Source organism: Oncorhynchus nerka, linkage group LG14 (assembly GCF_034236695.1).
Source record: "Oncorhynchus nerka isolate Pitt River linkage group LG14, Oner_Uvic_2.0, whole genome shotgun sequence".
Lineage (NCBI taxonomy): Eukaryota > Metazoa > Chordata > Actinopteri > Salmoniformes > Salmonidae > Oncorhynchus > Oncorhynchus nerka.
Window position 1 is genome coordinate 56,561,530 of NC_088409.1, and position 6,000 is coordinate 56,567,529.

Consider the following 6,000-nt stretch of genomic DNA (forward strand, 5'->3'; position numbering starts at 1 on the left):
GGGGTTGTGCCTCTGGAGCCATGAAAACCCCAAAATCATGGGTACATGAGGTGAGTCCAGGAGCAGAAACTGCATAGACTCACTGTGGTTGCCTGACACTCGCAGGTTGATATGAACCGTATTGTGGGTGACTCTGCCAATAGAGGCCCCATCCAGCGCTCTGACATCCATCAGAATGGAAAGGGGTTGAGTGGAGATGCCCAGCTCCAACACCAAGGTAGTGTCCATAAAGCTCTCATTGGCCCAGAGTCAATGAGCACCCCGATGGATTTGGACTGGTCTCCCCACAGCAGGGTAGCATAGAGGGGGTTACGTGTAGTGAGAGATTGGAAACTCCCCGTACGGCTCACCAGTGTAGTCGTACATACTGATGAGCCTGGTCTTTAATGGGAAGGTAGATAAGAAATGTCCCGTAGCTCCACAATACAGACAGCTCTTGGTGTTCAGTCTGCGTAAGCACTCAGCAGGAGACAATCTAGTCCTGCCCAGTTGCATGGGCTCCGGAGAGGGCGAGTCGAGAGCCCTCAGTGATTTCCAAGGGAACTCGGGTGACACCGGATTCTCTCGGAAATGTAGACTTCTGGGATTTCCTGGATTCCTCGGGAGTTTAAGTGGAATTAGAGGACGAGCGAGTGCAATTGGGGACAGACTCCATCTCCCTCCTATGTCCCTGTAGCTGCCCATCAATCCGGATGGTCAAGGCTATGAGGGAGTCAAAGTCCATGGGCAGCTACCAGGCTGCAAGCTTGTCTTTAATCACCTCCAATAATCTGTGAAGGAAATGGTCAAACAGGGCTTCTGGGTTCCAGGCACTCTCAGCCGCCAATGTGCAAAAATCTACCATGTAGTCTGCCACACGACGGGAGTCTTGACATAGTTGGAGCAGCTTATGAACAGTCTCCCGGCCGGACTACGGGAAGTCAAACACTTTTTGTTCCTCCGCCACAAACTCCTCCAGACTGAGGCAAATGGTGGATTGTTGTTCATGCACCACCGTCACCCAGGCGAGTGCCCTCCCGGACGTCAGCGTAATCAGGTATGCTATCTTCGAGCAGTCCGAGGGGAACGAAGAAGGCTGCAGCTTGAAGATGAGGGAGCACAGGGAGAGAAACGCCCGGCAGGTTCCAGAATTTGAAACTCGCTCTGGAGGAGGTAAGCGAGGTTCTCGGGACACCGGGGTATTCTGGGAAGAAACGCCACTGGTGGCGGGGTTGCTGAGAGTCTGGGGGATTACTATTGTGGCTTGCTGTCTATTTGGGAATCCGCAGAATTTCTCCAGAAATGTATTGAACACATAGTCATGGCATTCTGCCAGGGTATGGTGTCCCTCCATAAGGCTTTACAGTAACTCCTCGTGTTTTCCACTCCTTGGGAGGAGGCAGCGCTGTGGAGCTGGTCTGAGTCTGCTGGGACAGTTATGGCCAGTTCGTTCTATCACGGCTCAGGCTAAGACCCAGATGCAGACACAGGAGGTCGGATAGTACAAGTCTCAGAGTATATTACAGTACAAGGGGCAGTCAATATGTAGGTCAAGGCAGGCAAAATGTCGTAATCCAAATCAGAGTCAGGTAGGTCAAATCAAATCAAATTTTATTTGTCACATACACGTGGTTAGCAGATGTTAATGCGAGTGTAGCGAAATGCTTGTGCTTCAAGTTCCGACAATGCAGTAATAACCAACAAGTAATCTAACTAACAATTCCAAAACTACTGTCTTATACACAATGTAAGGGGATAAAGAATATGTACATAAGGATATATTAATGAGTGATGGTACAGAGCAGCATAGGCAAGATACAGTAGATGGTATCGAGTACAGTATATACATATGAGATGAGTATGTAAACAAGTGGCATAGTTAAAGGGGCTAGTGATACATGTATTACATAAGGATGCAGTTGATGATATAGAGTACAGTATATACGTATGCATATGAGATGAATAATGTAGGGTAAGTAACATTATATAAGGTAGCATTGTTTAAAGTGGCTAGTGATATATTTACATCATTTCCCATCAATTCCCATTATTAAAGTGGCTGGAGTTGAGTCAGTGTCAGTGTGTTGGCAGCAGCCACTCAATGTTAGTGGTGGCTGTTTAACAGTCTGATGGCCTTGAGATAGAAGCTGTTTTTCAGTCTCTCGGTCCCAGCTTTGATGCACCTGTACTGATCTCGCCTTCTGGATGATAGCGGGGTGAACAGGCAGTGGCTCGGGTGGTTGATGTCCTTGATGATCTTTATGGCCTTCCTGTAACATCGGGTGGTGTAGGTGTCCTGGAGGGCAGGTAGTTTGCCCCCGGTGATGCGTTGTGCAGACCTCACTACCCTCTGGAGAGCCTTACGGTTGAGGGCGGAGCAGTTGCCGTACCAGGCGGTGATACAGCCCGCCAGGATGCTCTCGATTGTGCATCTGTAGAAGTTTGTGAGTGCTTTTGGTGACAAGCCGAATTTCTTCAGCCTCCTGAGGTTGAAGAGCGCTGCTGCGCCTTCTTCACGATGCCGTCTGTGTGAGTGGACCAATTCAGTTTGTCTGTGATGTGTATGCCGAGGAACTTAAAACTTGCTACCCTCTCCACTACTGTTCCATTGATGTGGATAGGGGGGTGTTCCCTCTGCTGTTTCCTGAAGTCCACAATCATCTCCTTAGTTTTGTTGACGTTGAGTGTGAGGTTATTTTCCTGACACCACACTCCGAGGGCCCTCACCTCCTCCCTGTAGGCCGTCTCGTCGTTGTTGGTAATCAAGCCTACCACTGTTGTGTCGTCCGCAAACTTGATGATTGAGTTGGAGGCGTGCGTGGCCACGCAGTCGTGGGTGAACAGGGAGTACAGGAGAGGGCTCAGAACGCACCCTTGTGGGGCCCCAGTGTTGAGGATCAGCGGGGAGGAGATGTTGTTGATTTGACTTCCGTCGCCGACAGAGATGGCCGCCTCGCTTCGCGTTCCTAGGTACAGGATGGCAGGCAGGATCAGGGTCAGGACAGGTAGAAAGGTCAGAACTGGGAAGACTGGGAAAAGCTAAAACTAGAGCACAAGAAACACAGGAACACGCTGGCAGGACTTGATGGGATAAGACGAACTGGCAACAGTCAAACAGAAAACGCAGGTGTAAAAACACACGAGGTAATGGGAGAAACCTGGTGGGGGTTGGAGACAGTCACAAGACAGATGAAATAGATCACCTGTAGAATTCTCTAATACAGAGTAGAATTCATGGTTCCTTCTATTAAGGTAAGTCTTCCAGGTCCTGAGCGGCAAAGCATCCCCAAACCATTGAAATACCACCACCATGCTTGACCGTTGGTATCAGGTTCTTACTGTGGAAAGCAGTGTTTGGTTTTTGCCAGGCATAATGGGACCCGTGCCCCCTAATTGCTCTCAATTAGGGGGCACGGGTCCCATTATGGTCCCATTATGGCCTGGCGTCTGACTTCCTGGTGTACACATGCAGGCCACCGTGACCTTGGCCGTTGAAATGTAAACCTGCAGCGTCTCACTTGAGGAAAGGAGAGGAACTGGGGAACAACTGGGCTCTCTGTCAAGCCAGCTGTGTACGTCTGAGACTGTGTGTGTGTGTGCGCACAGGAGCGTGCCTGTGTGTGTGTGTGTGTGTGTGTGTGTATGGGTCAGTGTGTGCGCTTGTATGTTGTTGTGAGTGGGTTCATGGTAACCCCTCTGACGTAAATCTGATACATTGAAACAGACTATTTTCAAGCTTGCTCGATACTACTCTGATGGTTTGAGCCAATGATTAAGACATCTTGGAGCAACAGTCTATGTCCTTCACTACTCATTCTACATCGGTGCTTCTATTCTATTTGATTCGCTGGACTCTGAGGTCCATTGGGTGCATATGTCATGAAGTTGGAGGTTCGTGTCTGGCTTCGTAAGCATGAAATGGAAGAAGAGCAGCTGAGAGAGAAATCGGTTCCCTTTGCCCTGTGATGAGACGACCAGCTGTCAAGAGACATCCGTGATCCTTTCCTTGTGTTTCAGCCCAGCCCAAACACGGTCTCAGCACCGGAGGTTCCCCATAGTACACAACATCCATCTCTCGCTCTCTCTTTCTGTCACTCTCTGTCTCTCTCGCTCTCTCTCTCTCTCTCTCCTGGGAAGACAATGATCCAGTGTCCTCGCTGACCGGTAGATCCACAGCAGTTATCCTGCTGGTCTTGGGGAATCTCCACCGTTTCACTTATTTTGACAATCTCGTCCCCCTATCTCTCCCTTTCATTTGGGCCGACTCTGACAGTGTGTTTACTCAGTGACTATATTCACCAGCTGGTCCTAACATCACTCAGGGCCTGTACATACCCTGCCTCCTTATAACTGTCAGTGCAGTCTCCATTCCCAAAACAGCTGATCTAACAATACACACACACACAGTATACAGTACAGTACAGAGTCCAATAAAACACACACCCTCGACTTGTCAGCTAATGATTTTATTTTATTACATTAATACAGTACAGTAAAACCAGTTTTATATTGGCTACCTTGACAACCTTTTGCTGTTCTAATGCCACATGTGTTGGTTTTGACCAGAAAAGGTACACGCTACCTGTCTGCTCCATCCAGGCCCTGAGTTGAGTAGAGGGGTTTTGAATATACAAGCTGCCACATGCAAACATGCCCAAATATCTACAACATTTGTTACCAATCATGTAGAACATTTTAATAGGTACATTTAAAGTCGAAAATGTACATACACTTAGGTTGGAGTCATTGAAACTCGTTTTTCAACCACTCCACATTAAAACCTGTTATGGCTGCAATCCCGATATCGGGATCGATATGACAACTACCAGTGCAAATAGAGGGCGCCATATTCAAACCACAGAAATCTCATAATTACAATTCCTAAAACATACATGTGTCTTATATCCTTTTAAAGCTATTCTCGTTGTTAATCCCACCAAAGTGTCCGATTTCAAATAGGCTTTTCAGCGAAAGCACTACAAACGATTATGTTAGGTCTCCACCAAAACAGAATAAGCACAGCCATTTTCCAGCAAAATATAGCATTCACAAAAAACTGAAATTAAGATAAAATTAATCACCAATCTTGAATTATCTTCATCAGATGACACTCATAGGACTTCATGTTAGACAATACATGCATGTTTTGCTTGATAAAGTTCATATTTATATAAAAAAAATCTGAGTTTACATCAAAACATCAAGTGATTTTGCATAGCCACATCATTCAACAGAAATACTCATCATAAATGTAGATGATAATACAAGTTATACACATGGAATTATAGATATACCTCTCCTTAATGCAACCGCTGTGTCAGATTTCAAAAAAACTTTACGGAAAAAGAAAAGCATGCAATAATCTGAGACGGCGCTCAAAACTAAAAACACCACAGCCGCAAAGATGGCGTCAACATAAACAAGAAATTACATGATAAATATTCCCTTACCAGGAAGGAAACGCGTTCTGTCTCCTAGAGATGAACATACTTTGGTGCGAAAAGTGCAAATCAATCCCAGTACAACAGCATAGGACCTTGTGAAGACGCTGGAGGAAACAGGTACAAAATAATCTATATCCACAGTAAAACGAGTCCTATATCGACATAACCTGAAAGGCTGCTCAGCAAGGGAGAAGCCACTGCTCCAAAACCACCATAAAAATGCCATACCTCGGTTTGCAACTGCACATGGGGACAAAGATCGTACTTTTTGGAGAAATGTCCTCTAGTCTGATGAAACAAAAATAGAACTGTTTGGCCATAATGACCATTGTTATGGAAAAAGGGGGAGGCTTGCAAGCCAAAGAACATTATCCCAACCGTGAAGCACGGGGGTGGCAGCATCATGTTGTGGGGGTGCTTTGCTGCAGGAGGGGCTGGTCCACTTCACAAATATAATGGCATCATGAGGTAGGAAAATGTTGTGGATATATTGAAGCAACATCTCAAGACATCAGTCAGGAGGTTAAAGCTTGGTCGCAAATGGGTCTTCCAAATGGACAATGACCCCAAGCATACT